We start from the raw sequence: 10,006 nt of genomic DNA, 5'->3' as shown, positions 1-10,006 counted from the left end.
ATTGTACATCAACTTTCTGTCATATGGCAAAATACATCCCTTACTGTATTCCTTTCTTTCCACTGGCACCTAATTTTCATTAACTATCAGTTTTTAACTTATTAATGTGTATATTTGATGGGAGTTGGACCACACAAGCATAGTAAGATACATGGAGGCCAAATGATAATTCTGTAGAATTATAATTGGGTATCTCTCATATTCAGACAGGTTTCAGGTACTCAGACTTATGTGAAAAGCATCTTTAACTACTGAGCAACCTTGACAGCCCTTTTAATTCTTTTATTCATCCTTTGTTACTTTTTATGCATAGATTGTGATGCATATTATTATAAAATATGGCTGTGTTGTATAACACCTTTTCATGATATCTGTTGGCTTATAGATGTAAAAATAAAATGGCCACAAACACACTCTTCTTTTTTCCTCTCCTGCAGCTCTTCCTTGTTAAATCATATCTACATTATAAACTTTTCTATTTTAATCTAATCATAGTCCATGGAGAGGATTCTGAAATTGTCACAGCTTCATTGTTTTCCTTGTCTGCCTTATCCTAGCTCTCAGGTTGGCTGGCATACACCATGAGCTCAGTCTGCATGCTTTTTTTTTCACCTATATTCACAAACAATGACTCAGTTCAGTGGCATAAAAACATTCTCTTCTTTTTTCCTAAATATGTTATAAGAAAAGTTTTAGTATTTTTAGGTCTGAAAATTGTGATAGAAATGGAGAATATTGAGACTGTTTAGGTAACTAAATAATTTCCCTACTCATTTTGATAACTAATTCTTCCCATTAAAGTCCAGGGAACTAATTAACACATGCCTCTGGGTTCTTGGCTATATGCAAGTTCTCTCAGGTATGTTTACTCCTCTATAGAACACAGTATGTAGGTAGTTGTGTGATAATAATAGATGAAATTTACAGAGAATCATAATTATTTACTTTAAGTTTTATCTTAAACAGTATTTCTATTTAAATTTCTTACTTCTTTGTTTAAACATATATATCTATTAACTTTGTGTAGGCATCTGATCCCCTGGAACTAGAGTTACAAATGATTGTGAGTCAACATGTAATTACTAGGAATTTACCTCATGTCGTTACAAGATCAACAAGTTATCTTTTCCACAGTACCACCTCTCTTGCCCCTATTGTTACTGTTACTGTATCATGAAACTATTATTTGTTTTGTTTTTCATTAATTTTTTAAATTTCTTTCACTTTACATTCTAATCACAATCTTCCTCCCCACTTCTAGTCCCACCATCGTATACCCCTCATCCCATTACCTCCTCAGAGAAGGGGAAGTCTCCCTTAGGTACTACCCCACCCTAGGAATCATTTTAACATTACTTTTTAGTACATTTCAGTTAAACAGCTTTTCCAAACCATTTACTCAATTTGTCTTATATTTTTAGGAATTCCTTATCTTTATGTGGTTCTTTCAGTAGAAAAACTCAATTTTTGTGGTGGATTATTTTTATTCTTCTTTCCTCAAGTTCTGCCAGCTCACATATAAACTTCATTTTTATTAACCTTATTGTTTATGGCCTATTGTATGTTTATTTTATGGTCTCAAAGGGAATCTCTATAATAACAGAGCTATAAGAGAATAAAAGTTAGAATCATAGCTACTGTTCCCAGAATTTACCAGTCATATTAGGAGCCCAGTACTACAAGGGTTGGACTTAGAAACAATTCAGTATAAGATCAACTTGGGGATAAGTTCAAGTTTCCATTACAATGTTGGTCTCTAGTGATAGAGGAAGTTCAAACACTGAAAACATCAATACATGATGCCTGCTTTCTCTTGTCACTCACCAAGTCTCACAGCTGTCTGACTAAAAATCTCACATCAAAAACTGACTTCTGCTAAGAAACAGATTTTCAATCTTCCAAAGATAGAAAAGGAGACAGGAAAAGCATTAGAGTAGATGGAAAGTACTGTCAAACAATCCAAACAGGCTCCAGTTTTCACTGAGCTCTCAACATTGGCACTGTGCAGCATCCTTCCCAAGGTCCTCTCAGCTACCTGTTACTTTATATTTTATCATTGTATTGTTAAGCATGTTCATTATTATATCTGCAAGCATTGTTAACTTCCATTTTTGTAGACAAGGACCATAAGTTTAAATCAAAGGTGGAATGTGTTGAATGATATCACCGATAATGGTAAAATTGAAAGTTATCATCCAGAAACAACTCTAAATATTATCCTAGGACTATGTTGGCTAAACCAAGGCAAGTACCACCCTCTCCAGGACATGTAGCATAAACAGGATACTTAACCACAGTTTCTTGCTGAGACCATCTTAGGTTAAATTGTACTCTGTTGTATGATCTGGTGGTTAATGCTGTATGGTATAGAAGTTTTGTTTTATTCTTCCTCCCAGCTGCATGCTCCCATAAATAAGACTCAGACTCATAATATATTTATAAATATACTGGCCATGTAGCTAGGCTCTTTTCTTACTATATCATAACTTGATACAGCCCATTTATTCTGTTCTGTATCCTGCCATATGGCTCGTCATCTGTGCTCAGGTACCATATTTCTATCTCATCACATTTCCCAGTCAAATCACTTTCATCTTTCTGGTTCCAAGAATCTTTTCTTTCCCAGGACGTCCCACCTTTGATTCTACCCTCTCCTATAAGCCATAGGTTTTTTGACTGACAGGTGATTCATCCATGTAATACTGAAGATATTCTATCTACATTTCCCATCTTTAGTCTAATAAAATACTCTTAAAAATAAAAATCATTAGGTAAGATATGCATTAATAATATATTTGGCGACTTTAGAAAACATTCTATCATTTATCCTGTTTCAGTGTGGTTTAAGTTTTGTACATAACTCAATTTCTATCTAATTGGCATTATCAACTTTAAAACATCATTTTCTTTTTAATTAACTAATTATTTTATTTATGTATTTATTTATTCACATCCTCAATATTGCCCATTCCCTGTCCCCCCTCCCAGAGTTCTTTTCCCCTTCCCCCCAGATTTTATCTCTGAGAGTGGGCCACTCCTGACACACACATACACTGCCCAGCATTCCACTTTTATGGAGCATTAAGACTGTACAGGATTAAGCCCATCCTTTCCCAATGAGGCCAAATAGAGCAGTATTAACTGTCTGGGGTCTTGGGCCACCAAATGTATAGTCTTTTTTCTGCGACTTAGTCTCTGGGAGCTCTCTGGGGTTGAGGTTAATTGACAATATTGGTCTTCCTATCCCCTTCAGTTTCTTCCCCTTCCCCAAACTCTTCCATGGGTTCACAGACCTCAGACAAATGCTTGACTATACGTATCTGAGTCAACTGCTAGTACAGCCTCTCAGATGATAGCCATGCTAGGCTCTTGTCTTCAAGTGCAACATAGCATCAGTAATAGTATTAGCGTTTGTTGCTCACCAATGGAATGAATGTAAAGAAGGGCCCATTACTTGTTGGCCATTCTTTCAGTCTCTGTCCCTGCTTCTCTCTCTCTCTCTCTCTCTCTCTCTCTCTCTCTCTCTCTCTCTCTCTCTCTCTCTCTCTGTGTGTGTGTGTGTGTGTGTGTGTGTGTGTGTGTGTGTGCTTAGACAGGAACAATGTAGGGTCAAAAATCTCAAAGGAGGCTTGATATTTCCATCTGTCCACTAGGGACCTTGTTTATCTACTAGAGGGGGTCTCTTCGGGTTCCATAAACCCACCACTGTTTTGCATTTTGAATAAGGTCACCCACATTGAGTCCTGTGAGCCTCCCACATCCCAGGTTTGTGGGACTCCCTAGAGGTTACTCCCTACCCCAACACTTTGTTCTAACACCCCACCCCCAGAAGCTGCATATTTCCTTTAATTTCCATTTGGGCTTTTCTACTGTCTCCCCCGATTCCTGATCCTGCCCCTATTTTCTCCTCCCCCTTTTTTTCCCACCCAAGTCCTTCCCTCTCTTCCCCCTTACCTTTCTCTCTCCCTCCCTCCCTCCCTTCCTCCCTCCCTCCCTCTTATTTTGTCTCTCCTTCAAAGTGGGATTAAAGCATCCTCACTTGTACTAACCTTGTTAGAAACTTGAAGCAATTCTACTAAAATTAGGACAGGACAGGACTGCCCACTCTACTTTTATCTATTCAATATAGTAACTGAAATTCTACCTAGAGCAATAAGACAACAAAAGAAGATCAAGAAGATACAAATTGGAAATGAAGAAGTCAAGTTATAACTATTCCCAGATGATGTGATAGTACATATAAGTGACCCTCTCAAAATTATACCAGAGAACTCCTACAGCTGATAAACAATTTCAGCAAGTGGCTAGAAATAAAATTAACTCAAACAAATAAGTAGCCTTTCTTTACAAAGGTATAAATGGGCTAAGAAAGAAATTAGAGAAACAACAACCTTCACGATAGTCACAATAATATAAATTAGTTTTGTGTAATTCTAAACAAGCAAGCAAAAGATCTGTATAACAATAACTTCAAGTCCATGAAGAAAGAAATTGAAAAAGACCTTAGAAGATTGAAAGTTCTTCCATGCTCATGAATCAAAAGGATTAACATAGTGAAAATGGACATCTCACTAAAAGCAATCTACAGATTCAGTGCAATTCCCATCAAAATTCTAACACAATTCTTCACAAACATGGAAAGAACAATTCTCAACTTGATATGGAAAAACAAACAAGTAAACAAACAAAAACAAAACCTAGGATATCCAAAACAATTCTGAACAATTAAAGAGTTTCTAGGGAAATCACCATTCCTAACTCAAACTATAATACAGAGCAATAGTGATAAAAACCACATTGGTATTGGTACAGAGACAAACAGGCTAATCAATGAAATAGAATCAAAGACCAAGAAATAAACCTGCATATCTACTGACATTTGATCTTTGATAAAGAAGTTAAAACCATATAGTGGAAAAATGAAAGCATCTTCAATAAATGGTGCTGGTCTAAGTGGCAGTCTATATATGAAACCTTTTTTCACCTAAAATATCTTTTTAAGTCCTAAACAAGTCAAGCTGTATTATGAAACTATAACTATCCAGGCTTCAACCCCACCAGAAAATTGAGAAGAAAATAAATATTATCTGAGTGTGCTGGAAGTGCAGGCAAACAGTTTCAAAATTGTAAAAAACAAACAAACAAAAAGCAGACAGCTGGCTACCTGGATTATCCAGTAGATAATAGCTATTCAGTATTATAAACCATTAGAGCATCATCTTCAACCTTCTGGCCCAGAATATTTAACAGACATTTTGTGAAGCAGGAATTATAAATGACATGCTTAACCTGTCCTGGCAGACGTTGACAATCAACTTCTTTGTGTCTGCTTGTCTTTTGTGGACAGCATTCTGTCTGCAGATGAAATCAGGGCATTTTCTTTGCAGAATTGCTAGCTTGTTACAATTGAATCAACTCCATATGGAGGTTCTTCAGTGATCATCATCTTCTTTGAAATAGAATGGGGTACTATTTCAAAGTTCAATAAACAAGACCAGACATATTTCAATGTAAAATAAGCCTTAAAAATCAAAAAACATCTTTAAATGCCATATTTTTGAGTCTCGGGGGCTTTTGAAGACCACCTACCTATTTATAGCATATCTGAACAAGCAAGTATTGTTATTCTCCTACTTCCCAGTATCTGTTCAACACATACATATTTCTGTGATAACCCAGACAAGTATCTGGCATGACTATGAGTTTGACTGTGTAATCATTAGCTTGCAATTCTCAACCATCCCTAATTGTTTGCAAACGCAGCCATGAAATTGTTTGGGACTAAACCTTGTTTATTTGTAAAGGAGTTGCAACATATTTGTGAAGAGAATATTCATCATTTTGACTTATCAAGAGTCATTGCTTAAAGTATCTGACTACCTGCTTAGGGCGTACCTATTCCATCATGCTTGAGGGGAAATATATCTGGCCAGACCCTACCACTAAAAGCGCTTCCACTATAAGTCCTCTTATTCTACTATTTTTCACACTGGCTGCTTCACATCTGTCTCCAGGACTCAGGAACAAAATGGAGATATGAGGTACAGTCAGCCATCCTAAGAAGAGTGTGTATTCCAGATTTGTCACTTGGGAATTATACTTGGGGCTTCCACATACACTCCCCATAAGATCTCTGTCTTTGAAATTGTCCATATTTTTTCAATAATACCTTTACACAATATGTGTTGATTTAGTGGTAATGCAGGTGGATGAGGAGATCATGATAGTGGTGGTAGTAGCTCTGTCTGATTTATTTATTTTACATAAAACCTTCCAAATATATAGACTTGTTGGGAAAAAAAAAAAAAAAAAAAAAAAAAAAAAAAAAAAAAAAAAAAAACACAAGAAGGCCTGCATGGCCTAGGTTTGGAAAGAAGTAAATAAGGTGGAGATGCTTTTGAGTGGCATTGTGTAGTTCATGAGAACAGCTATAAACTTATGGTTTGAATACATCTTGGAGGAAAAGCCAATAAACATAGTGTTCCTGGACATCATCTATCACTGAATCACAAAACACTAAAACCAGACAGAAGATGTAAAACAGATATCCCAATTCCCTCACTAACCACATGAAAACAAATGAACCTCTAATGCTGGCTTGTCCTAAGTAACCATCCTGTGGCAGAACTGATGCTAGAATGTGAGTCTCCTCATAACTATGTACAATTTCTATTTTAACCACCCACACACATCCAGCTCATCAACTAAACATGCCAAATTGCTCTATAGTGAAAAACTTTGTTTTGCAAAACTGATCACTGGGCTTTTAGCTCAACAGTGACACTATCCTATGACTGACAGTTTCAGTTTAATAATTTATAAAGAAATGTTGATGACATATTTATTCTGATGAGATTTCTATAAGAAATTAACACCTTAGGTGAGGAGCTGGCAGAGATAAATTCTTTAGTGAGTCTTAAACATCGTGATGGTTATTCATAGAGGAAATTATTTTAATAATAATTTCTTGTTTTACCAAAATAGAAATAAAATTCGAAGCCATGCATCTTAAAAGGGATCAAAGGCAGCCTGATTCCATAAGCCACATACTATGGGCTAAAGGTTTCTGATATCAAATTAGTCAGAAGCTGTGGGCCTTGGGAGATGATATCAGAAGGGTGAAATATTCAGAAACAAGATTAATACCTCAGAAGAAAGAATGGGAAACTATTTATTCCTTTCCTCCATATGATAACACAATGAAAAGGCTACCATATGAAGACAAGGAGCTGAATCTTTGCTAGACACAAAGCATGGTAGCACCTTTATCTTGGAGTACACTCTTAGAACTATGAAAACACATTTTTAATATTACTAATTTGGTGGTCTGGATAAAAAAAATATCACCAATAGACTGAGTTATTGGAATGCTTGGCCTCAGGTTGTTGGCAAAACTCAGGGAGGTTGGGCAATCTTAAGATATGGAGCATTCATGGTGAAAGTCTGTCACTGGGCACATATTCTTGAAAATTTTAGTTTACTCTCAGCTCTATACATTGAGATATGCTTTCTCACCTCCTGCTTCAGCTGCCTGCTGTCATGCCTCCTCAGAAACTACAAACAAAAATAAACACTTTCTTCTATAAGTAGCCTTTGGTCATAGTAATTTATTAGATCAACAGAACAGAAAACTAACAGAATAAGTTACAGCATAGAGCATTTTGTTATGGTATTCTGAACATAATGTATGTTCCATCCAAGCTCATGTCATTTCCTATAGAAACTGAAGGCAAATTTAAACTAATAAAATGTATTAGCTTTAGTTACTTTAATTACTTGGAACTGGCTGCTTAAATAATTTATTCTCTTTCTCCCTCCCTTCTTCCCCCCTCCCTCTTTCTTTACCATTTCACACTGAGTTTGCTTCACTATTAAATAAGTCCCTCTCCCGTGAGACTCTTGTATTTTAGTGTATTTCATTACTATAGATAAAAATATTTATAATGTATCTATGCTGACCCAGAAATGAACCCTCAAACCTACAGACACTTGATCTTTGACAAAGGAGCTAAAAACATTCAATGGAAAAAAGACAGTCTCTTCAAAAAGTGTTGTGGTTCAACTAGCAGTCAGCATGCAGAACAATGCAAATAGATCATTTCTTATCTGCTTGTACAAAGCTCAATTCCAAGTGGATCAAATACCTCCATAGAAAACAAGAAACACTGAAACTATTAAAAGAAAAAAAATGGGAAGAGCTTAGAACAAACAAACACAGGGGAAATTTTCCTGAACAGAACACCAATGGCTTATGCTCTAAGATCAAGAATCGATAAATGGGACCTCATAAAATTGCAAAGCTTCTGTAAGGCCAAGGACACTGCTGGCAGGAATAAGCTAGGGGTGCTTTCTCAGTCACTCTGACAGAGTCATGCAGCTAAACATACTTACAGCTAACCATCAGACTAAATATGGGGGACCCAATGAGGGTGCTGGGTGGGGCATGAAAGAGCTAAAGGGGGTTGCAGCATCATGGGAAGAACAACACTCTTGACCAACCAAATCCTTCACAACTCTCATGGAATAGAACACCAACCATTGAACAGGCATTGAGAGGCCAATGACTTCAGTTGCATATGTAGTGTAGAAAAGCAGTGTTTAGCATCAATTTGACAATAGTCCTTTGGTCCAGTAAAGAAACATTTTCCAGATGTAGGGGAATGACAAGCACTGAAGAGAAGAGAGGGATTGGGAGCTAGTGCACCATTTTGAATACAAGGAGATGGGGAGGAAGGATGGGAGTGGGGTGGGTAAGTGGGATAATATTTCAAATATAAATGAAGAGTATCTAATAAAAAATGTAAATAAAAATTTATTCTTCCCTAAATATTACTGTAAAGTTCTGAAATAACAGCTGCCTAGGTCAACTGACTTAGGAATGTCTTTAAACTTGACTGTATATAGAATTTCATAAGAAAAATGTCTGAGCATGGTCTGAAAATGAAAGGTTGTCACTATACAGGGGTCATAGGATATATTATAAGAAAGCTGGGGAAGATTCTGTGATTGCTACATGAAACACAACATAAATATGGGCTTTTATTTGATATGTATTTCTGCAAATAGTTTTACAAATTTCTCTCTTTTAGATGGTAGGATTTCCTAAAGGGGGTATGTTATTGTATCAATGTATCATGCATTCAATTGGCCACAAGTTCTAGCCCACGTCATATACCCAACATGTCAATAATGAATGTGCATTGATCGTCTCTACTAAAACATATGTTGAGGGTGGGAGAGATGGTTCAGTCACAGAACATGCACTTATAGCCCCTGAAGAGTACCTGAGTTTAGTTTCCAGCACCCATGTAAACTGCACAGATGTTCTCAGCTATATTTGGAAGGGTAAATTCAGAGACATTGTTAGCCTGAGGGACCAAAGGATGAGGAACATGTACCTATACAACAATCCCTTCAAAGGTACAGTCTAGTGGAGTCTTGAAATCTAGCCTATTAGCTTGTGTAATTTTTGATTCTATGGAGATATTTGTGCATCAGGAATCCATGTTCCATCTAAGTATCTCTGCTGTACAAAGTAGTCTTCACCCTCTGGCTAAAGATGCTGAACCCAGGTCCAAGGGTGTTCAGAGAAAAAGCACAAGGCTTCCTTCTTCAACTTTTAATAAATGCATGTTCCCTTTCTTTCCCCCCCTCCGAGTGCTCTCTATCTCTTCTTTGTCATCTCACCCTCCTATTAAATTAAGACTGAATGTTTTTCCTGTTGCTCCTCTCCTAAATCAAATAATACCTGTTCCTAGGCAATCCCTTAGCCATGAGAAGGATTTTATACTGAGATTGGAATCTGAATCTGTTTCTAACTTCAAAGTGTGGGTTTCCTCACTTGTATAGCATATAGCTAAAATATTATTGCCTATAAGTAAACAAAGCAGAGGCTAGAGAGATTCTAAATAGAACACCTGTGTCAGCATGCATCTACCAACAACATACATCTTCCATCTGATGTGACCAACCAGATGGAGTTTCACAAAATGAATGCTGATATGAT

The sequence above is a fragment of the Micromys minutus genome (assembly GCF_963924665.1).
Source record: "Micromys minutus genome assembly, chromosome: 24".
Lineage (NCBI taxonomy): Eukaryota > Metazoa > Chordata > Mammalia > Rodentia > Muridae > Micromys > Micromys minutus.
This window is presented reverse-complemented; position numbering follows the sequence as displayed.